Below are 24274 nucleotides of genomic sequence, written 5' to 3'. Positions count from 1 at the left end.
GAAGGCTTCATTTTTATGAAGGGATTAAATTAAACTATATAGCTATAAAGGATGCATTTTGGTTCTTACAGGCTTTTTCATCCTTTCCCTTTGCTTTGATTTCACAGACCCCTCTGTATGAATGATTCTTGGAAGAAGAACAGTTAAGTGGTAAAGGTGCTTTTCTCCATAGGATTGCTAAAAATGGTTGTTCAACTATGATGCTACTTCATGTTCTAATAGAAAACTTCAATTGAACATTAAGATTAGAATTCAGATACCCTTCAGAATAAAACTGAGAGCTTGTTTTGTTTTCCTCTAGATCAGTAGCAAAACTTTTATCCTATTTAGCGAGAGTATAGCTGGGCTTTTACTGAGCATTTCTAGAGTTCTCAATTTTATATGTTGTCTAAAGAAATACTAGGGTGGAAATGGAAGATTTTCACACAAGGATTAAACAAACCAACCCTGTCTTTTTATCTTTGCGAAACTGGCCAAATGCAATGAAGGTTACTTGGATAACCTTTACTCTGTCAGCATAGTGCTGCCAGCTTCTCACATCATGCTTAGCTGATCCTGTGCACCTTGTTTTGGATGTCAAGTTTTCAGTGAACTGGTTTACAAAGTCTCAGATGAATTTTTGTAAGACTTCAGATGTCTAAAATAGGAAAAGTTATGGTAGGTTTTGTGCACTGTAAGCAAGGATTTGTACAAAGTATGTGTTGGCCATATCCAGTTTTGTTTTTGGCTTCTTCCCTACCTGCTTCACAGTGCTATTCAGTCTTTGTACCCTGAGAAGTGTGTGCTAACTACAGAGATACAGCACAAAACCTTCCCTTGTATCATCTCCTTAAAATCATGGGGTAGATGGTCCAAAAATTAAAAAACTAGTGGCCTACAGAACCTTTAAACAGACAATTTTAGAGGCAGCTAAGACCTCTGCTGCAGGGACATGCACTTTCTTGATGGTTCTTGCTTTTGAATGGTGATACAAGAATGAAGGAAGGATTTCAAATTGATACAAGATGCCCAAGAGGTACTGAAGTTATTACTGACAACAAAGTAATTGCACAAGCTTTGTTCCCCTAGGAAACTTAATTAAAAACACAGGTGAGGTTTGGCTTTAACAAGGTAGTAGCATGCATTTTGCTCATGGCATGTGTTTTCTAAGAATGAGAACATTGTAATACTTTTGTAACAGTGTTACTCTAGTTCTGTTTTGTGTTCTGGAAGCATTCTTTTTCTGTTTATTGAACTTTTCTCCACCACAGTTGTTTTTTTGTTTTTTTTTTTTCCCTTAGAATTCTTTTCTGTTTTATCAATTAGCTAAAACTGGCTGCATTTGTTCTATTCCATCTTCTGTTGTCCTGTGGACTGAAATGTGTGTTGAGCTTATAAACCCCTTGGACTGCCCAGAGACCTAATTGTTTGTGCAACCAGGCTTTTTAATCATACCGCTCAGTTGGAATGAATATTTAAAAAAGCACATCATCTATACTCTAATGCCAGAGGCGAGCTCATGCTCACATTGTAATGTGAGAGGTGTTTGATACAAAAATTATATATGTGTAACTATATGTACAAGGGTTTGTTCTCCTACTTAATATTGATGCTCATTCTTTTGTGCTCTTAAACTGGTTAAAATTCTTATCTGTTGATAGACTACAAGCATAAGGAGCAAATCAAATGGCTGTGAAATTACTTTCTCTCAGAAATTGTCAACAAAGAGCTATTCTCTCACTAGATCACGTATATCAATTTTCTTGCAAGCATGATATGAAAATATGAATTTTTTAGGATTTTTTTGAATGTTTTTCAAGATGTTGAGTATCATTGCAGTGGAATAGGAGATTTTAAGTAGACATTGATTGTTTATTGATTAGATGTAAATAATATTATTGGATTTCCCAGTAACTTCAGACATTGCAGACATGTGTACATAATTCAGTAGATTTCTTGATTTTTTTTTTTTTTAAGAGGAAAGGTAGTAGGACTATGGATTGCATCCTCCTAGCTTCTACAGTAGGAATTATTATACTACTGGAGTTAGGGTTGGCAGTTAAGTATGCAGCCTTTCATTCTCCTCTTAGGCCTTAATATTTGGGTCACCAGGGCAGAGGACTGGACTGAAAAGAGAGTAACTTCACAGACTGTCTTCTAAACCTTACAATATGTCATCTTCCAAGTACAACCACATCTCAAAGGAATCCTGGTGCTTTATATACATTATCAGTTTGGCTGCACCTTACTTGATTAGAGCTTTTTGAGTTACTAGTATTCAGACCACTGTAATAGCAACTGGTAAGGGCTATAATAGTGATTTGTAGGAAACATGGTAATAATGAGAGCTTTGAAAGCAGGGGACTGAAAGGGCAGTGGGATGGTCTTTATTGCTCTCCACATATGGTAAACAATCTCGGTTAACCCCCAAAATAACTCTTGGGCAGCTGCTGCTCTTTCAGCTGTTCGTTTGCTGCTACAGGAGAAGTCCCTGGACTCTCAGGGAATGTTACTGTATCCTGTAGCTCTGGGTACCTCCTGCTTAAGCCAAAGCTGCTGTATTTCAATTCTGGCTTGGTATTTACAGGCCCCAAATGTGACTGCAGTGTAGAACATGTGAAAATCAAAGCTCTCTGTCATTAGGGCAAGGTGCAAAAGCGGCAGGAATAGGAGTGAGCTGAAGGTGGCTGCTTTACACCTCTTCTTCTGTTAGCAGTGGAGTATCATTTCAATTAGAAAAGTTGGTATTTTTTCATCCCCTGTCCTGGATGTTACCCTTTTGAAGGAGGTTGCTCCTTCCCCATCCCCAGTAGTGCCCTGGCATTTGGATGTGGGAAGGAATTGTTCTATTACAAACAAAAGAACATCTATTAATGGTAAATGAATGTTAATAAATTTCAATGTATATATTATATATTTTTATTTTTAAAAGGTTCTGTAGAAATAATTTTAATCAGGTAAATTATAGTCCTGATTTAATTTTGTGTCATGCAAAGGATTTTATCAATAAGAATCCATGTTTCCTGACTGGAAAAAAGAATTCACAAAAAGAAAACCTGAAAAATTATCTTGTTGTCTCAGAGGGCTTCTGTTTTCCCATCTCTGTTAGTTGTGCCTTGCTAACAGCATGGGTTTGGGACCTTACAAAACCTTGTGCCAAGCAAAGTGGTTTTTTGTCTTTCCAGACTGAATTCCCATGTAAATGGTTTCACAGTTTAATTACTAATACCTTTTATCCTGTTTGATCTGGTTGTCAGATATGGAGACAACTGCAGCATTTATTCATATGATTCATATGATTAGACCCTTGACCAATCTTGTGGCCACATATCAATAGTTACGATATGTCCTTTATATTAACTAAATCAAGCTCCATGGAGGATTGAGACTTAACAGTAGGAACTGCTGAGTCATGATGGGACAGCAAAATAAGCTCCTGTCTTCTATCCCTCACCCCCATAGCTTATCTCTGTAACCTCATAGGCCACTTCTTCTTGACCCTTACTATTGGACAAATTTGGATCCCCCTATACCCTATAAAAAGGGTCTGTTTTAGCCCATTCAACGGAAGAAGAGCTGTCACTGGAACCCTTCACAGACTCCCCAATAAACCATCGCTGTGGAACCGCCAGGACTTCTCCTTCTCCTCTCTCGCATCTGCTTCTGCCTCAGCCAAAGGCGCCCTAGCAAGCAAGCAAAGAGCTGAAATCCTAAGAGAGCTGATGATCTCTAAAGAGCTGACAATCACCAATCTTGCTAAGGGTAGCCTACGGCGACGAGCTAACTGGGTATTCAGGCACTCTGTCTCCCAGAGGGACTGAGTTCCCACACCATCCTGCATTGCTTGGTTGATAAGGCCAAGATCGGGGCTTTATCATAAGGCTTCTTTCTACTTTCTTGAAGATGGAAAAAGTACGTTTCATGAGCTCTGTGTGGGTTTTATATATGTGCTTACAATCTGGTCAAGCCATCAGCAATTTGTCTCTTAGTTTCAGTGGATTGAAACTGAGATGGATGGAATTGTGATTTTATTCTTAAAAATGTTTTTTCTTAGTATCAGAATTGATAAGACCTTGTAGAAAATGAAGAAAATAAATTTCTGGTACCTGTTGCTATTCCAATATTCTGAAGGAGTCACCCAGCTCATTATCTTTCTACCTGATGCTTAGAGATATTGAGTTGGGTGTATCTCCTTCCTACCTGCTGTTCTGGAATTGATAGCTTTCTTAGCAAGGCTAAAATTGAGGTTTGAAACCATAAGGAAAAAGTGAATTTTAAATTCTACTACAACATGGTTGTAAAAAACCATATACAATGTTAGAGTGGTTTGGGGTTAAACCACAACATGATTTGTGTTTAGCAAAGTTGTTCTCCCAAGTTTTTCTCACATTGTCCCTCCTCCCTCCTCATTCTCCCCTGCTCTGTTTTTAACTTGGCTTTACTAAAGGAGTGGAATTGCCTCAGTTGTTAAAAAAGCATTTTCTCAAGTACTGATCTCAGCCTGTAGTTGCATTGCTGGAAAGTAGAGATGTGTAAAGCCAGATCTAGTGTATTTGCAGTCTTGTTTTGCTTATCCTTGGCAAGTTCTGCTCTCCTCTTCTTTCAGAGACTGTGAAAAGGACTGCACTGACAGTAGGTAATACTGAGCCTATTATTTAACTAGGAGATGCAGAAAACACATGCAGAGTTTTATTTACAGGTTCAAGGCCAATACTGTGAACTGTGTTGACAGCATGCATGAGTTAGTTGCCTTTCTTCTCCTAAAAGGTAGAAGTGGCCATAGCAAACAAACTGGAACATTTTGAAAATGCAAAGTTCAGGACCTCATATGGGAGATACACCATGTAGTAGAACAGTGTGGTATTTAGGCAGTATTTAGATTAAATACATTAAAGACATTAAATACAAATGTCTCTGCTGTAACAGCCTGTGTTCTTGTATGTTATAATATCAGGCCCATTCATCACACCAGTAATAGAACAACTTGGATTATGCACTTCATTGTTCATACTTCGTGTCTCATCATGGAATGCACAAACAAGGTTTTTCAGTGCTCAGAGGGGCTTGTTTCAAATATTGTTCTATTCCCTTGACAAAGAAGGACAGGACAGCTCCATCCATGCCTGAAGTACTTTGTTTAATATATCATCTCTTCAAGACACATTTTGAAAGGGTGCAGCCTCAAATACGGTGCTGTCAAGGAGAATTATGGCTACAACTTTTATTATTGCTACTTTCAAGAGCAAAGAGATAAAGCACAGAAAACATGGAATAACGATGGACGTGTTGTTCTGATGCATGTTGCTGTAGCTGCAGTCACTGAGCTTCTGTTAGTGAAGATGCTTCCCAGAATATAATAGCATATCATAGTCAGAATGCTCATGGGAGGAATTACACCATTGGAAAGTTTTGTTAAAGAGAAAAGAAAAACCCTAACATCTTAACAGCTGTTGGAATTATGGCCTTCTAGCAGTTACTGAACTGAGGTGGAAATATGGAAATGAGCCAAAAACTAGACCTAAAAAGAGTTCTTTGCAGTTACCAGCCTTTTTTTTTTTTACTTTTTTTTTTTTGTTTTGTTGCTGTTTTTTTTTTTTTTTGTTTGTTTTGTTTTGTTTAATCATAGGGATCTGACTTAAGTAGCTAAAGTAGTGGCATCGGTGTTTTGGTATCTCCATGGTACTTGCACTGTCGGCCATCCCACACAAAGCAGCAGTCAATTTCTTCCAGAAACTGCCAGCTACAGAATGCAGCATCTTCTCAGCACACAGAGCTTGTGCAGAGAACAGGAGTGGAGAGTGTCCTCAGTGCAGAAAGCTTCCTGGTGGTCCTACTGCACTTGGTGTAATGGGAAAGGTTGTACAGCAAGTGCAAACAACTACTTGTATCGTGTCTTTCTCTTCCCATCACTTAAAAAGGCACTTGGAACGAATTGAAAATAACTGTCTGGAATTCTGTGATACTAGCTGAGGCTGCTCTTATGTCCATGATGCAGCTAGCTTTCTAAAAATACAGATCTTGCAAGTGAACCCCAGAGTGTAGAAATGCAATTGATGCTTTTAGATGTGAATTTCTGCAATTTCTGCCACCACCATAACATAAGTTTATTTGCCCTTTGAGATTGTAACAATCTTGTGTCAGCATCTTACAAATGCTGAACATCACTGTGAGCACTGTGGAAGAGTATGATATTTCTTCCTTTGCTTAGGCTGGAAAGAGATGAAGTTTGGGTAAGAAATGCAGAAGCTATGTGTGAATGGCTGAACACTGGGAGATACTGTTCTATAATTTCTATAACATTAGTTTTTTGCATGCCACTGTTTTAAAAGTTTCACCAATGATAGAAGGAACAGTTACTCCTTTAAGTCAGTGTATAAGAGTGAGAAATACCCTTGTCTGTTGCAGTGTGTTCTCCCAGTGTGCAGTGTGGCAGTGGCATATGCCTATATGCTATTGCCATAAAGGCAGCTAGAATGGGATCCTTACAGCTCTGGTGTCTCAGCCCTTCTCTGTTCCTAGGGAGCTGAGCTGCCTTTGATAACAATCTCTCATTTGCTGAGAGATCACAGGAGACTGACTGTTGGAAGAATCACTCTGTCAATGCTCTGGCTGGCTGCAGTCCTTGTGTGTTGTGCCTAGGGTGTCCTGACCCCTCAGTCTCTGTACTTGAGTGGAACTCCTGACAAAGGGCTAGAGCATCTATCAAGCAAGCTTCTCAATGTCCTGCCCCTCTTCAGTTCCTGCTCCATTTTCCTTTACTGCTTTTTCACCTTCCACTTCTTTGCACCACAGTAGCCAAGAGACTGAGAATGTTTGATTATGTTAAATTATATTTGATTATGGGGGGAGAAGGTTGTGGATAAAGTTGTTCTCAAGCAAATGATCAGATGGCTGCAGCTTTTTTAGTCACTTCCTAACCTTTCAATTACCTAACTGCTTGCTAGAGTATCTAGTGTTCCTTTGAGTTTTCATGCTGATTTCTCAGTGATGCTTTGTAAAGAAACTTGAACTCTGCTGTTGTGCTTTAATACTTACGCCTATGAAGCTTTCCAATAAATTAAATTTTGATTCAAAAGGAAGTATGCAGAGATCAAAGAGGGTACACGCTGTACAAACTCAGAGTTACCATGGATAGGGCTTAGGCTCAACATTTCATGACCACAGTTGAGGCTTGGTGGTATAACATGTTTCAGGGGCTAGGTTTCTTCTGTCAGCAGTGATGCAAGAGTTTTCCTCTGCAGAAAACTCTGATTTTCTTGCACTTATTTTTAGCCTGTCAGGCATGTGAGTTTAACTAAAAGAAGCCTGATTTTCATGGAATACTGAATTCTACTCTATGAAAGTGGGACCTCCCACTAGGATGTCTTAAATTCGATTCCCAAAAGTAATGATTCAAAAAGCTTTGCTACCTTAGGAACTGTGTATCTCTATTATGGAATAAAGTGGCAGACAATATTGAAGGTTCAACAGAGGTATGCCAGTTGAGGTATATAACACTTGAAGAAATACATACAATTCCTGCTTACAGAGGGTCTGTGCAGTACCATTCATCACTACATAGACATTTCTAAGGATGTTAAAAATCTAACCATTATTTGAGACAAAGATGAAACAAACAGGCTTAAACTCACAAGTAATATGAATAGGTAGAAGTTTTAGAAAATGAATAGTATTTGAAATGACTCAATACGTGCTATCAGGAGGACTCTGGAATAATCACAGCATAAAGAAGCAAAGAGAAATTACTTTTATTCATAGGCACTGCTGCTGTATAATTATCAAAAGGCTGAGTCAAAACTGAGCAAGTCTGTCAAAAATTCAGCATGTGTCAGGAATTATTTCCTAGCTAATAAATAACATGGCAAAAATCTTCCCCTGAAGAAATTACCAGCTCCTTTGCATATCTGAATGGTATGTAATGGGAATAAGTGAATACAGAGTCAGCAATTGTGTGAGGAAAGAAGCCACATTACTCCTTTTATTTTTGGCTGTGCCTGAGGTCAGAAGTTTCTTTGTTCTTTCTTTACCTCCCATTAGAGCAAACACAGTCTGCTTCTTTTCTCTTAAGGCTCTTCTTTTCCCCGTTCAACTTCTTTTTGTTTTGTTTAAATAAAGTAAAAATGTCTATCTGTGTTGCGAACTATGACTGTGTGGGCTCATTATTTTCAACACTTGCATGTTAATGAAATGTTGCCTTATCCTATGTTGTAATAGATTTCAAAGGAAAAAACCTTATTTCAGAGGCAGAGTAGTGGAGCTGTAATTTATTGAGTTAAAACTTCAAACAGTAATACTTAAAGTGCATGTTGTTAAAGCACTAACTACACCGAGTGTTTACAGTATATAAGGCTACTTCTGTAGTAACATGCTTTACTTACCAATGCTTCCACAATTTTGCATACTAGAACTTTGTGGGAAATTGACTCCCTTTGTTTTGCCTTTCAGCTTTTAAACTCTTTGTGGCCCATGCTATTGTTTGCTTAAAAGTTGTTACTTCTCCATCAAATGCAATGGGGAGTCTATTCATTTGCTTACAGCTGCAAGAAGTTAAATAATATAATTGATCGTATATGTGATGCCGTGCTTGTAAGCATGGTTCCATCTGTGGTACTGGAAGGAGAAGCAAAAATGTTTCTTGGATCACTGTTAACCCGTGTTTGAACTGTAACAAATGTGTAGCTGTTTTGTGTTTGTCACTTTGTCTTTACCATGGCCATATGGAATTTTATAGTAACAGCAGGGGCAGGACTTGGATCTGCACACATGACAGATCTTGCCCTGTTGCTGCTGGAGGAAGGACTCTGCCTGGTTTGGTATTCATGGATGGAGCTCCATTAGAGGAAGCTGCCATGTGTGAGAAAAGGGAATTAATTACTGCACTAGTACAAGTAATAACAGTAGCTGTTACTAGCTTTTATTGACGGTACAACATTTAGTTGCTGTATCCTTTCCTGGTTTCATTTTATAAAAGACAGCAAGAAAAGGCTTGTGTGACAAGGGTGTTTATACTTGAGTGACACATCGCTCGTTTTCCTTTTTATGAACAGATTTCCCTAATTATTAAAATCCCAGCATGTAAGATGCTTAGGGATAGTTATTTGATTGTGTGGCATATGTTTTCACATGAGACTATGCAGTAAGCATGCATTTGTGAATGGGATCCTATGATTCAGCATCCCCAAGCATGTTGGCTTCTGCAGCAAGTAGGAAGTTTCCTGCTGTGAACAAGGCATGGTATGGCTTTTTTCAGTGCCCTGGCCTGGGAGCACAAGTTATCCCAGGCCAGGGCACTGAAAAAGGATTAGCAACTAGTGTCACAAAATAGAATAGGGGAAGGCCCATAGAAAGGACAGCTGATTTTACTTCAACAAAACACATTTTTCCTTCTCATACTTAATCTTTCACTGATTTCACTTTCTTATCGCATATTCAGAAGCACCTAGATGTGGGATCAGGTGATGGGGCTGGGATTACTTACAGGCACAGGAAGGATAGAAGATGTTGGCTATTAAGTCCTCATCATATCTTCTGCATTTTTCTTCTTGATTGGTGATCACATGGGGTTTTTTGACTGTACCTTTTGTACTCTTTAGGAGTTGACAGTGATTGCAATCTTGGCCCTTTCATTCTGTAGCATTGCTGTAAGTCAATAGGCAATGCTGCTGATTTCTGTACTGTCCTTGTCTGGGTGGTTTATAGCTCTAATCCTGTTCTTCCTGTCACCTTCTCTTAATGATTTAATTTTGTCCTTTATTTTCTAAAACCAGACCTCTTGAGAAGCTGCATATGGAAGTGCAGTTTTTTGGGTGTATATTTGGGTGTGCCCATCAACATGTGAGATCTCTTACTGATTTGTTTCTTTTGGTCCTTTCACAATGTTTCCATTCATCCTTCATCCAAACTCTTTTTCATAGTCCTGCTCTCTCTGCATTTAATTGATTGATGGGATGAAACAAACATCCTTTGCTATGTGCAAGGAGTTCTGTAATGCCTCTGATCTCTCTAGTTCTGGAAAGGAGGAGATGCATTGTAAAAGCTGTAGGTATATCCTCTGTTTTATTCTCTCACAACCATGAGCAGGGACATCTTTTACTAGACCAGGTGGCTCAAAGCCCCATCCAACGTAGCCATGAACCCTTCCAGGGATGGAGCACCCACAACTTTTCTCGGCAACCGGTTTCAGTGCCTAAGCACCCCCACAGTAAAGAATTTCTTCCTAATATTTCATCTAAACCTGATCTCAGTTTGAAGTCATTCTCCCTTGTCCTGTCACCACATGTCCTTTTAAAAAATCCCTCTCCATCTTTCCTGTAGGCTCCCTTCAGGTAGCAAAAGGCTCCTATTAGGTCACCCTGAGGCCTTCTCCAGGCAAAACAAACCCAGTTGTCTCAGCCTTTCCATGTAGGAGAGGTGTTCCATCCCTCTAATCATCATTCATGGATGGACTCACTCCAGGTCAATGTCCTTCCTGTGCTGTGCACTTCCCTCACCCTGCCCATGGTATGATTGGCTTTCTGAGCTTTTTCTGGTCCTTTATTAATTGAAATCTTTGCCTGAAAAATGAGACTTTTATGCTCCCTATGAAAGCATCCTGGACTAAGAAAAAGATAGAAGATACTGAATTCATTAGCTTATATTGTAAACAAATGATCTGAAAGAGAGGAAGAATGTGCATACATTACATACATAATAACCAGAAGAGATAATGTATTATATGGGAGAAATTGCTTCTGTGAAGAGGTTGGAAAATGTTTATTTATTTTTCTAAGAGGCATTATCAGTGATAGAAACGTGAGTCAGAATACCTATTCTGCAATAACAGCTAATCTTTTATAGAAGATTTTTGTTTCTTGCTAATATATATGAGTGATTGCAGATTATGTGTCTTTCCTTTTTACAGATTCTTGTATATTATGATTAGCTCTTGCTTTTCCAGGGCTAAGATCACAGCTAGTGAGTGATGAAGCAGCCTTGCTTTTATTTGAGCTCAGATGGAGAAAAGGTCTTTCATTTCCTTTCCAAAATCTTGGTATTTGCCAAACAATATGAAGATGATTCAAAGTAATGTGTAAAAAAACCCACTAAAATTAAAATAAAATGGTAAAAGATATTTTTAATACTTCTACAAGCTCTGTCTTCTTTTTAGCAACAGAAGGGGTGACTCGACCTTTCCATTCTGGGGCCTATTTTTGCATTATAATGTAGGTCATAACTTCTTAAAACCTACATATTTGAAGCTAGTTGCTAATTCTATCTGTATTAATTTTATTTCTGAATTTGAGACTTTGTAAGACCTTGTTTTGAGTGCATATAACTTCTGTGAAAGTCTCTAAATCTAGAACTTGTGACCTTTAATATAAAATGAGCATTTTTTTCATAAAATCAGAGAAAGAGCCCAGGTTAGGAAGGGCTTAAAAGGTCATTTGCTCCAACCTTTTATGGAAAAGGGAGCCTAGATTTGGATATCTTGTACTCTGTGCAGTCATGTCTTCTTCAGTCTTTACAGAAGTGGATTTATTAAAAGGTAGACTTCCCACAATGGCAAAGCATATTTTAAAAAAATATTTATTTTTGGACTTCCTACAGTATTGGCCTCTAGATCCTCAAAAAAGCCATTGTAAAAATAGGGGTTTTTTTTCCCTAAACTATGATTGTTACCTTCCGTTTCTGCAAAGCTAAAACATGACAAAAAAGTCAATGAGCCTTTTTTAAGGTATTGTCTTTTAAGGATTTGATAAAGGTTAATGAGAAGATTGTCTTCAATAAATAACTAATAGTCTGTTGTCCATTATTTGGGTCTAGGCTTCCATCTTCTATTTGTTTGTTTTGCATTTTGATTTTTCTGCTGCCTTCCTAAAAAGCAGTAAGATATCTCTCAGCCACTGCTTTCCATCTGTGAAGAATTTGGAGGATAATGATGCTCCCACAGGTTCTGATAAGATTTTCAGGCTGTCTAAATGTGAGAATTTTGGAGGTCTAAACTAATAATTGTGTCAGACTTTAGTGTGAGAAAAGTATGAACTAAGCATGTGTGGAAGAAGGTGTCTCTGTTTTGCAGTTGCCAGGTATCAAGGGAAGCAATGATTGTTGACAATATGTGCGCATTACAGAAATTTATTTTTTTTTACTTGGTAGCACCTTGTAAGGCCATTCCTGTCAGCTTTGTTAGTGTCCTTTTTGCTTTTGCTGTCATCCTATTTGGGTATGGAAATGTGCTAAGCTATACTAGTGTTTTGTTTGCAAAACACCTATTCAGGCTGTTACCTCCCTTTTTCTTATTCTCTGCAGAGCAAACTCAAATGCTGTCTCAGGAAAAGTGACGTTAGCTCAAGTGTTTATTATTGTGCATAGCTCCCCTATGAGACTGCTTTTTCCCCTCTGTGACCACAGTCCCATGTCACAGCTCTGGCGCTGTGCCTTAAAACCACAGTACTGTTAACTAAACAAGAAAATACTTGGTTTTTCCTAAAGTCTAGATTGTGAAAATCAGCCCCACAACTCATACAAAGGAACATCCACTTCCATGTCTGTAAAGCAGAAATGTAAACTCAAATTGTTTCAGGTTAGTTCTCTAAATTCTTCATGCACATAACATGAGACACCTACTTGTATTCCTGTTCATGTGCACAAGGTGGCCAATGTTAAATTAAAACAACTCGTGTAAGCTTGGAATGAAAGAACAAGATGATTGTTGTAATGCCAGTTTTTAAATACAATAAGAATGTGCATTGTCAATGGAAAGGGTATGACTAGGCAGGCAAAATCTAGGTCTGCATTGGGTTCTTAGGTAACACTGAGTAGGGATGGACAGGAAAAGGTCAGACCTTCATGATCCCTAGGCTAGATGGTGTCTGACCAGTGGCCCTGAGCCCTGTCTGTCCCCAGTACAGGAAGAACATACTTTCTTTGCTTTTTGAGTAGCATCACGCAGAGCTGTTTTGCAAGTGTTTTCTGTCTTTTTTTTTTTCTTTGCTTTTTTAAAGATTGTGTTGGAGTTTCCTGTGTGAGATCAGTTCTGACTGGTTTGTTAAAAATGGAATTTATCCCTCAATACATTTATAAACTGCTGTGAAAAATGTCATTTCTTTTGGAAATGATGTTTCATTTATTTCCCAGAGCTGTAATTCAACACTAAATACTGGGAACATGCCAAGTTATAGGACTGCAAAGCAGATTTCTGGAAATAATCCTTAGAATTTTTTTTTTGTTTTAAAATGTTTGGAGAAAAAAACCAAAAAGTGACTGTTTAAGTGTGACACTGAGAACTTCCTAAAAAAATTAACCCCCAAATAATCATGTCTTAAAAAAAAATTAGATGCAAAAAGCCCTAAAGGAGAATTGAGGTGCTTTCTAATTGTTAATTTTAGACTGTGTGTAATGTCCAACTGTGTTGCTTAATAATTTGTTGATGAGTGAGAGAGTCTGAGCTGGTAGGTTCTCTTAGGTGGTGAAATGGAAAAGAGCATGCATGGCTCTGTGATAATAATGCTTTTAAAGAGGATAATTTGCAGTTATGGTGGTGAACCTCGTCTTTGGAATCCATTTTTAAGGTCACGTTTCAGGCTTAGTCCGATAACAGACAAGGCACCTCAGTCTGCCTTGTTATGTTGTACTATGGAAGAACAGAGTATTTTTTTGTCTGGATGCTTTTAGACTGAAGGTCTGTAGGGACAGGAGCTTGCTCTGTTTGCACATCACTTATTAGATATGATCCTCCTATGCAGAGCTCCATAGGCTTAGTCGCACGAGAAGGAGTTTCTGCGCTGGGAAGAGGAAAAATGTAGAAATTTTGCCATTTTGACTGTAACTAAGTTTCTGTTTGCACAGTATTACTGTTATTTGCACGACGTGGGTAAACCAGCCGCTGGCTTCTAGCATTGGGTGGGCGATTTTTTCCCCGCTGCCCGGCTGCTGTGCGTTTTCCCGCAGCTGTGCCGTTATCCCGGTGCGTGCGGCCGGCGGGCATGGATGGATCGTCGCTCCCGTCCCGCAGCGCATCCCGCGGCCGCGCCACCTGCTGCCGGCCGGCCGCGCACCGGGAATCGCACGGCTGGCTTCCCAACCTGCTCCCTCCTGCTGGAGCTCGCTTACACGCTTAAAAACCTCGAGGAGGGCAGCATCGGGGTGTGTCATTTCGCAATGTCACCCTCCTACCTGGAACTCGGTTGTTTGCTTGGAAGCGTTTAGGACGGCAACAGCAGCCTGAGTAATTTCTGTATGTCTCAGTTAAAAAGTTTCTTTGAAGTACTGGGAGTTAGAATGTGTCTCATTCGTTGCTACCTTTGAGGAATTAACTGGTCTAGAATTTTAGATTTGAAGTGAAAAAATGTTGATGCTAAGTAAGTAATTTGCCTCCTTTGCCTGCTGTAAATGCAAACGCAGGAAAATGCCCCAAATAAGCTACCTTTATCAAGTATCTAATTAGCTGAGCTGTTCTGTTTCAGCACAAGACAGGTTATGACTGGGATGATAAAAAAGGGAATTCTTTTATAGCCTAATTTTTAGATGTAGAAAAAACTTGCATTTGATCACAGCTGTTGATTTTTCTGACAGCTCCACAGCTTGTGACTTGTTCCTCATTAATACAGCTATATGAAACTGTTCTTTTCCACTTTACCCATTATTTGGTGTGGCTTCAGCATTTTCTGCAGCTTGATGTGGTACAGCTTTGTCCATGTTAACAATTACTGAGGCCCAGCAGGAGTGGATGTGTAGAGTGAAATAGTGCAGAGGACCAGATACACAGGCTACATTCATTCAAGGTTTTTACAGTGGTTTAGTTGCAGTCTTGTCCCAGCAGCTGAGCATCCTTTAGCATACCCTCTGGAATGTATCTTCTGGTTTTTTTCCATCCTAAGGGTATCCAGTTTGTCCCCTCTCAGACTCCTCAGTCATGTAGCTCAGTCTAGCATAAGAAGGAATGCTTTGGGAGTTTGTGTCAAAAAGGATGAAAGTGTTCCTCCTCTGAATTAGAATGCTGATGTAAAATGACTTATTGAATTATTTCTCAGTTGTAGCTGAAACTGCCTGCTTCCCTGTGTTTTTCCACATTGATTCACCAAAAGGAATAGAGGTTGAATTTGTGAGACATATGTCATGGTAGCTGTAGGGTTTCAATTGATAATATTACTGCTATTAGCATGCAGATTGAACTTTTTTCCCCATAAACTTTAGAATTTTTATACCTTCAAGTCATTTATATTCCTCATGTAGCAAAACAATTTTAGATGTTCGTATCCAATATCTCTAACCTCACAGATGGCAATAAAACCTAAACAGAAAATCCACCATGTTATAAGAAAAAAAGCCTAAAAAAACCCCATGAAATGTGTAGATCTGATTCATTAATCTTTGTTAGTGGCACTTAGACAATATTATTGAGTTACTGTGGTAAAATATTAATGAGGATTGAGGTATTGCTTAGATGAGATTTTCACTGCAGTTGGGCTCTTTGGCTTCTTTTCTTAACTTTACCATTGACTTGCTGGGTAATGAATTTTCCTCAAACTCCTAAATTTTTACCTTAAAGACCCAAGGAAACCCAAAGATATTTAAATATTATGACATTGAATTTAAAGATTCAGGAATCTTTATATCAATATATGTTACAGGAATGTTGGAAATACTAAAAAAATTGAGACCCTCAAAGGAGGGATGAGAACAGCCAAAACAATTCTATTTCTACTGCTAAAGTATTTTAGCATCAAAAGTAGTAAAATATTCTTCCAAAGAACTGTTGTAGTGTTTCATAGTTTTTCAGCTGATAAACCCCTGTGTTTGTTGCTGTTCAAAAGGCAGTTTTCCCCCAAATTCTTTCATGTAATTATTTGCTAGCATCACTTTAAGTATTAGATGAATGACACATACAGTGTTTGATCATATCATGGAATATAGCTTTGAAGGTGACAAAAAATACCTCAAGTTGTGTTGCAATTCAACATTGCTTCTTCCAAAGTGTTTTTAGACACTAAGAAGACATGAGTCAAGCTTTACAATTTTGCTTTACTTCACAGAACTGGTTTATAATATTAATCTGTAAATGTCCTAACATATATTCTTACCTGTATGTGTACAATTGGTAAGGTCTTCTCAATAGTTAAAATATTCAAGAACCTCTACCTTGACTGGTTACAAACTACTCCAGGCATCTGTTTTGTTAGAGTTTATAAACATTTTGTCAGCATGGTATATATGCTTGGAAGTCAGTTAAATACAGCAGACGCATTCTGCCTGAATCAGACTCAGAAATTCCAAAAGCTGCATGATAAGAGCCTGAAATGAGATCAGTATCAAGTAATGGTTGGCACTCGTGTCCAACAGATCTGTGCATTTCCAGTAATGCCTCCAACAGTAGTGCTAACCCCTGTGATTTTCTCAGAAGCCATGAGGCGGTGACATTTTATTTCAAGATCGGTTCTTGAAGTTCTAATAAACTACAGCATTTTCCTAAAAAAGGAAAACTTCATGTTTTTGTAGTTGCAGATATGATTTGAGATACTAGCTTTCAAAGCTTTCCAATCTGAAGGTACTGTTTAAGAAAATGAGAAGAGCAGTCCCTTCTTTCCCTCCACAGCTGGTGGGAACTCTATGCAGTTCTGAGACACACAAGGTTGTCAGGCTGCTAATGCATGTTGTTGAAATGGCCACTTAGGCAGAAAGAAGATATATTACCTTAGTTTAAGGGTATTTTACAGGAACACCATTTCCTTTAGCATATTTTTTCACTGTACTATACTTTTTAGTAGTCATTAACCCTGCTATCCAGTTATCTACAGCTTCATTTTCTTATTTAAAATGGTGCTCATTGTTGCTTTCAGTATATTTGACTGTCTCTCAAAATCAGTTTGTAAAAGTCTTTGGCTGTAGAGATGCTGTAATTTTAAGGTCAGCCATATCAATAAATATTGACTGGTTTCTTTAATCTCTCAAAGTCTGTTTAAAAAAGTAAAGTATTCTTCCAACTGCTGTATGTGAGCTAGAAACTAATATATATTACAAGTTTGCAAATGTGAGACTTTATTCGATAAGAGAGTACATAAACTGTACAAAATACAAGCAATGAACATCCATATTAGTATTTCATCAAGTTGAAACCTTTCAGGAATATTTCCTTTTAGAGAAATTGAATCAAATGTAGATGATTTTGCTTTATGCCATTGAAATACAAAGCCAATGGGTATGCATTTTGGAGGTAATGCCTATTACTGGCACAAGCATTTTTTTTTTCCCTTCTTTTACAGGGTTTTTTTGTTAGATAAATAATTTTAAAAGTTGTGGCCAAAGAATCAACCACTCAGAACATCATTTACCCTTTAACTACAAAATTATGTCTAAATGCCAGTAAATGTCTGAAGACTGCACAGGGCATTTTTAGCATGTTATAGAAGAGGTATTTCAGCAGCCTTACTGTTGAAATTTCCAGCCTTGTCATTCTTAACACACTCAAAGCATACATTTGGGCTGGCTTCACTTTATGTACCAGAGCTCCTTCTAATAACTTAATACATTTTAAGTGTCTCTCTGTAGCACAGTATAAGAAATGTAGTCACCACAAGGTATACCTTGAGATTTCCATAAAACAAGGCAAACAAAATGAGTTTTACAATTTTGAACCTTTTGTGGCAAATAAGGAGAAATAATTGAAAGTTTAACTTCAGGACTTCCAAGACCAAATTCTAAGTTGCCTGTAAAATGTGTGCAGCTCATATTTTCCCAGGAGTTAGTGGTGAAAAAAATACTCTAGTTTTCTAGAGTAACTTTAACTTGTGTATCCCAAACTTAACATTAGTACTGTGTTCTGCAAACGATGACATCTTTTAAAAATTTGGACCATTTAATTCGTGCATATTCTCTAAATTTTCAAATATTCTCAATGGAGTTTCATGGTTAGAAATAAAGGATTTACCTTCTCTTTCAGCTCTGCAATAAAACATATAATCACTGCACGTATTTTATATATCCGTAGGTCTCATCCACAGCAGCCAAAAAACCAAAGGCATCCAAGCCCTTTTTAGTCTTTTTTAAAAAATCTTTTTCATCAATTGAAAAAGTAGTTAATAGAAGCCTGGCAATAAACAAAACTTGTCCTACCAAACTGTGTCCTCATAGCTGTGGGTGAATTTTGGAAAAACAGTATTATGTAATTTGTTGTCAAAACCAACCTGTCTGCATCACATTAGCTAATAATAATAATAATAATAAAACTCTGGACTACTTTTCTTGCTCTTCAGATAACTGCATTGTTATGTCCTATATTTTTGCATCTCCTAGCAACAAAAAAAGTTTCAAAAAGTTTTATTTTTAGAAGTGTGCTGGAATTGTTTTCCCAACCATTATATTTTCATGCTGTCTCACTGACAGGTTCCCTTGAGCAAGTGAGAAAGCTCCTCTGCTGAAAGTGCAGTCAGTGATCTATAGTGGTTACTGCTCTCTGTTGCATAGATATTGAGGTATAGCTCATCTTGATGGTGAAACATTGGCCTTGGGGTCAGTATTGTGATCCCAGTCTCTGTACAGTTATAACTGAATTGACCTCATTTAGTTTATGATTGTTTAATCTGCAGTTTACATGGCCCATAGATTCAAAATATTGTGTCCCTGTGTCCCGTAGGGTTATGGCAACAGATAATGTGATGCTCGTGATACAAGAATAGAGTAGACCATCTGTAGGTAACAAAACTGACATTATAACTATGAGAGTTGTACTGCAAAAGGCATTGCCTCCAGAAGATGTCCTGGTCTGCAGGCCAAGAGGAGGAAGGGCCTGGCCCCTGTGGAACAGACTGCCTGCATCTGTGTTGTGTAACGTGCTCTGCTTGGATCCTAAGGGAGCGCTATTTTTATGTCTTTGTATGATCCACAAAAACTGCCACAGTTCACCCAAGTCATGTCATGGTGCAGAGGGGTGTGTGTGTTGCATTTCATGATGGCAGTGCCTGAAGGCAGCAAACCTGCTGAGGCAGCACTGGGGGAGTGTTACAGTGCACACGGAGCAATCTTATCTATGCTGTCTGTAGGGAATAGCCCCTGTGGGAAATGTTGTTCAAAAATTCTCCTGCTTTTGTGTCAGAGAACCTACCTGTGTCACCCTGAAAGGAAGCCCAGGAACTAAGGGATACGTGGAGAGCCTTAACAAATCACAGATCTGGAACAAGCAGGGGAGCCAAGTTATTAAAATATTGGTACTCATGGGATTATTTTAAATGCAGCTCCATTGCTTAGACTAACTTCTTAAAAAATGTATTTCAAATGTATTATTTTGGCTTTGGTATCAGTTTAAGTAATATTTATATATGTGTGTTCTTAAGTTTTTTTGTATAAAGACATATTTAAGGATTTCTTGGTTTTAAACTATAAAGATTTAATATGGGGGATGTTCCAGGAATCAAACTTCAGTATAGAAAGCTGAAGAGTCTTTCAGCATTTCCTTTGCAGCTGTGAATATTCATAATAAAACTTTCAGTCATTTCTGCTTGACTGTTTCACTTGGGTGAAATACTTTCATCCAGTTGACAACAATCTTAGACTTGAGAGTTAAGATCTCTTTCATCTAAATTCTTCTGAGACTCTTACCCAGTTTTTGTCCTGCTCTCATGAGACTTGCTATTGAAGTCCTTCAGGGTAGCTTAACTTCTGCTCTCTTAATGATTGCCAGACACAGAAAGAGTCAAATTGTCTTAAAAGATACTAGAATATAGAAGCAGTTAGGAGAGAGAATAAGAGGTGTTCATCCTCTGTCTCTCTCCTTATCTCCACCAGCCAGTGCAAAGCATGCTTTTGTTTTATGTACCATGGCCATGCCTTTACATTCCTCTACGTCCTTTCATGATCCTCAACATCATCATTATCCTCTTTTTCTTTCATTAGAAAAGGTCTGGCAACCTCCCTTTTGCTCTGAAAATTATGAATTGTAATCAGATTTAACATGGAATTGTTAATTATGTGCATTTGAATAAGGTAATTCTTTTCACTGTATTTTCTTTTTTAGAGACTTACTAAATATTTTATATTTATTATTTCTGTGCCTTCATTTAATTGGAGAATTATAGGAACTTCCGAAAACAATGGTGATGATAATGAGATCAGTAGAAATTACAAACGGTGAAGTTTTCACACAGAGATATAATGAAATGTTTAGTAAAAATCATTGCCATTTCTGGAAATGGAGAGAACATAGGAGCACAGAGTCCACTGCCCTTTTTTCCAGGCAAACCACCCTCCCTCAGAAAGTAGTTTTTAAATGAAGAGTAAAGAGCTCTGCAAATGATTCGTTGGTTTGAAGGAGCATTATTTAACCTGCTTTGTAGAGAATTGGACTAAATGACCTCTAGGTGTCCCTTCCAACCTGAACTTTTCTATGATTCTATTGAAATGCTGACTCCACACATGGAAAATTTGGATTCTTTAGAAAGCATTTTGCCAGGATCTCTTCTTGAGGCTGGTTTCTACGGCTTTGTTTAGCTTTGGTAACACCTTTCATGGTCCTTTTGTAATTAGAACTCCTGTGTCATTGTCTAATACCCATATAGATCTGTGTAGTACTGAATACGAAGCCATGAGACATCCGTGTTTATAAATTCCAGTTTATCAAGTTGTATTCCAGTGTTCAAGAACGTGTCCTGTGTGAAATAACCTAAATCCACAGCTGCCTTTCCTACTTAAAGTGTCTGACATCAAATTATTCTGCAAGAGCTTTGCTTTTCTGTCAGGTAAAATGGAGTGTGGGGTGTAAGCACCTTTCCCATTAATTCGTAGAGAACCCACTCAGCCTTCAGAAAGCCTACAGAAATAAAAAATCCTTATATCCCACTTGGATGGTATAATATTTAAGAAGTAGTAACACAAGGATTTCTGCAGGAAATTTACAAACAAAGGGTTGCTCACAATTCTTGCTGCTATTTGATGTTCTGTAGTAGCATCAAAGAGCTATTGAGACTGTATAGTGAGCTTGGTAAATCAGCACTGTGATTGTAGCAAAAGATTTGTCTTCTGCTTTTGGTTATGGTCACATATTTCCATACACTACACTTCATTACCTATTTGGTGATTCTTGATTATTCAAATAGGAAATTACCAGCAGTTCTTGGAATTTTCATTTTATATAAATATGATAAAAATATTTCTGGGTTTGGTAATATTTAGGCAATAGTAATGAGGTGAGAACTTTGCTTATATAAAAAATGCAACTTTTCATCAAGTTTGGGAGACTTAGTCCATAGTTTTTGTGAATTGATGCTAGTTGAATTGATTTTACTAAAACTATATTGATTTGTACTAGCTAAAAGTTTAACCTGGGATTCTCTGTGTGTTTCAAAATAATTGTTTATGTGCATGTTCAATCATGCATAGCAGAATAACTATTACTTTGAATTTTGAGGATTTACATTAAATGGCCACTATTTGTTTTATGACTGGGTACAAAATTGTGGCATCAGGAATTATAGAGTTGCATTTGGAAGGGACCTCTGGAGATTGCCTAGTTCAACACCTTGCTTTAAAGCAAGCTCAGCTAAAGGAGGTTGCTGGAGGCCAGTTGGGTGTTGAATGTCTCCAAGGATGGAGGCTCTGCAGCCTCTTTGGCAGCGTCACTGGGGAGCACAGACCTGGACGCAGCATTCCACTTGTTTCTCATTACTGCTGAGTAGAGGGGGATGATCTTAAGGAAAGCTTCAGGTATTTCAGCTGTTCTCACATACAGAACAATTCCTCCTTCTGATCTTCTTGGCTAGTCCTTCTTAAAACACCTGTATTCAACCATTACCTGATTGCTGCAGCCAGGTGTCTCCTGTCACTCAGGACCAGCTGCACAACTGACTTTTGACCCATGGGATCTATGCACTCCTCAGCTCCTTCCTTTTTACTGTCAGGATTGAGGAGAGAGCCATCTGGGCCCATTTCTCTCTTCCTTTATTTTTTAAAAAATTTAATTTGTCTAATTTAATATAAATATTTAATAAAGATCAATTTATAAGTATGATGCCAGCTTTTATTTCCATCTGCCAAGTAAGTAGCTGCTATAAACATGCTATGAATATGTAAGCATGTTATAAATTCTCATGTAAAACAAACTTGTAGTTTGAGATCTATACAGTAAAATAAAAGTTAGGGGGGTTTTTGTCATGTTTTTTAGAATTTTTATAGTAGTACTTTGCTTTATAGAAAGATGAATTTTTTTTGTCAGGGAGGAACAGTTCAAGAACTAATTGTTCTCTCCTGAGCAAAACTTTCTAATGAATCTTTAATCAATTTCCTTGTTAGAGCAGCTTTATACGTAGTGGATTCTAATGGAGGTTAACACTGCTTTTGAACAAGCATCCAAGAACTTCAGCTGAGAAGCAAAGTATTAGCATAAAAATTTCAGAGAACGGTTATGTATGATGCACATAGTGCCCTACTCCTGTTTTAAAGAGCATTTTCTTTTCTATGTGGTTGTATGTGCACAAGGTGAATGGACAAACCCATGGCTTTGATTAAGCAGTAGAAGGAGGCTCTGGTGTAGAGGTTGGCAGAGCAGTGATGCACCAACAAACTGATGTTTTCTTTGATGTTAAAACAGATAGCATATTACCTATTTTTGGTTTGTTTGTTTGTTTTTAATTGTCTTCTGCCACTACTTTAGGTGGAGATGCTTGGATTTGGAAAGTTATGTCCTTTTTATAAGTCTGGAATTCATACATGTAATAATGCTGTGGCCTGGCTCTAGACTGTGATTGAAGGAGAGCTGCTTTTCTGTTGCCAGGTCCTGTATCACAGGTATGTGATACTGATGGCTGGTCATGGTCTCCAGTTTGTTCATAATTCAGGGGCATTGAGATCTCAAATTCTAAGGCACTCTTAGTACATGTACGTAGGGCCTTGTTAGAATTCTGCCATACACAAACCAAGCCAGGCTCTATTTCACTTTCTTGAGTTGTGCTGAGTCCTTAGATAAGATAGGGAGTCAGGAAATACTGATGCTGTATGCCCATATAGCTGAGAAAGTGGAATAAAGATGGGGTTTGGAGAACTCCTTAAGAGAAAAGAGGTCAGTAGCTGCTTTAAAAGTAAGTATAATTTATAATTCTTTGGTTGCAAATGAAATGTTACAGGCAAGATAAATCTTTCTGTCATGATTGTATTTTGTTGCTTCTGTTTGTTCTCAACTGATTGCATTTTTCCCCCGTCATATTAACAGTGACATTTGATTGGAGACTTAGGAAAATATTCTTGTCCTGCTGGTCTTAGATTGTTTTATTCCTTAATAATAATTTTGGAAGTTGCAGGCTTTCATTCTTTTGAATGAAAGTATATGCTTGAAAGGAAAAAAGAATACCATTACAAGTGGATATATAAATATATATATGTACATGCATAAAGGGGTACATGGAAATGAAAGGAGAAAAATGTGAAAGCGTGTTATTTATTTGCTTCTCTCTGTCTGTGACTACTGTCAAGAGAGATTTCATTCCTGTGGTGGTGTTTCTTACAGCTGGAACCTTCTAGAAAACTTTGATTAACAAGGCACTAATAGAATTTTCCTTAAGCCACAGCATGTACTGAGTGAAGATATAAAAGATGTCAATCCTGTGTGCCCTCAGAGCAGTTAGCACAGTTCCAAGGCAGAACTCATTTGTGCTGTCAACTTACTGGCTATTTTCTCTCTTACAGATAGGACTGCTTCCTTGTAACTAGTTGAGAAAGAGTGCATTTGGACCTCTGCTGTAATCTTTTACTTTAAAGTGGCTTCACTTCTTTAAAGTCATGGTACTGTAGGATTAAGAAGTCTGATTTTGAGGTTCTCCAATGCCAAGGAAATTTGGAGTGTGGGAACAAAAGGGGCCTTAGATTTGTTTCTGCATTAATTTCTTCCGGGTGGAAGAAGAAGAGATTGATGGGAGAAGAGATGGCATTTTCTTTCAAGATGCTGTTTCTCTTCTAAAACCTTGAGAAGTGGAATATATTCACTATCCTGGTTTTGAGTGGAATAGAGTTAATTTTCTTCTTAGTAGCTGGAACAGTGCTGTGTTTTGGATATGAGAATAATGTTTATAACACCCTGATATTTTGGCTGTTACTAAGTCATACTTATTCAAATAAAATATTTTTTCAGTTTCCCATGCTCTGCCAATGAGAGCTGCACAAGAAGCCAAGAGGAAGCATGGCCAGGACAGCTGACCCAAAGGCCAGAGATATTCCATACATATGACAACATGCCCAGTATACAAACTGGGAGAGTTATCTGGAAGGGGCTGGCTGCTGCTTGGGAATAGGCTGGGCATTGGTCAGCAGACAGTGAGCAACTGTATTGGGCATCACT

At 38.0% G+C, this 24274-nt stretch overlaps 1 protein-coding gene and 2 long non-coding RNA genes across 3 annotated transcripts in view; all 3 read left to right on the top strand.

The window, feature by feature from the left end:
• Positions 1-22722, top strand: part of LOC143694038 (uncharacterized) — a 57246-nt gene extending 34524 nt beyond the window's left edge. The window contains exon 3 of the long non-coding RNA XR_013182215.1: positions 22598-22722. This is a non-coding gene — a long non-coding RNA (uncharacterized LOC143694038). The remainder of the gene's footprint in view (positions 1-22597) is intronic.
• LOC143694110 (uncharacterized) overlaps positions 1-24274 on the top strand; it is a 502521-nt gene that overhangs the window by 274224 nt on the left and 204023 nt on the right. The gene's annotated exons all lie outside the window — the stretch shown is intronic.
• Positions 1-24274, top strand: part of LARGE1 (LARGE xylosyl- and glucuronyltransferase 1) — a 271689-nt gene that overhangs the window by 51288 nt on the left and 196127 nt on the right. The window lies entirely within an intron of this gene.

The sequence above is a fragment of the Agelaius phoeniceus genome, chromosome 5 (genome assembly GCF_051311805.1).
Source record: "Agelaius phoeniceus isolate bAgePho1 chromosome 5, bAgePho1.hap1, whole genome shotgun sequence".
Classification (NCBI taxonomy): Eukaryota; Metazoa; Chordata; class Aves; order Passeriformes; family Icteridae; genus Agelaius; species Agelaius phoeniceus.
The sequence above is the reverse complement of the archived record's forward strand: the minus strand, read 5'-3'. Positions and strand labels throughout refer to the sequence as shown.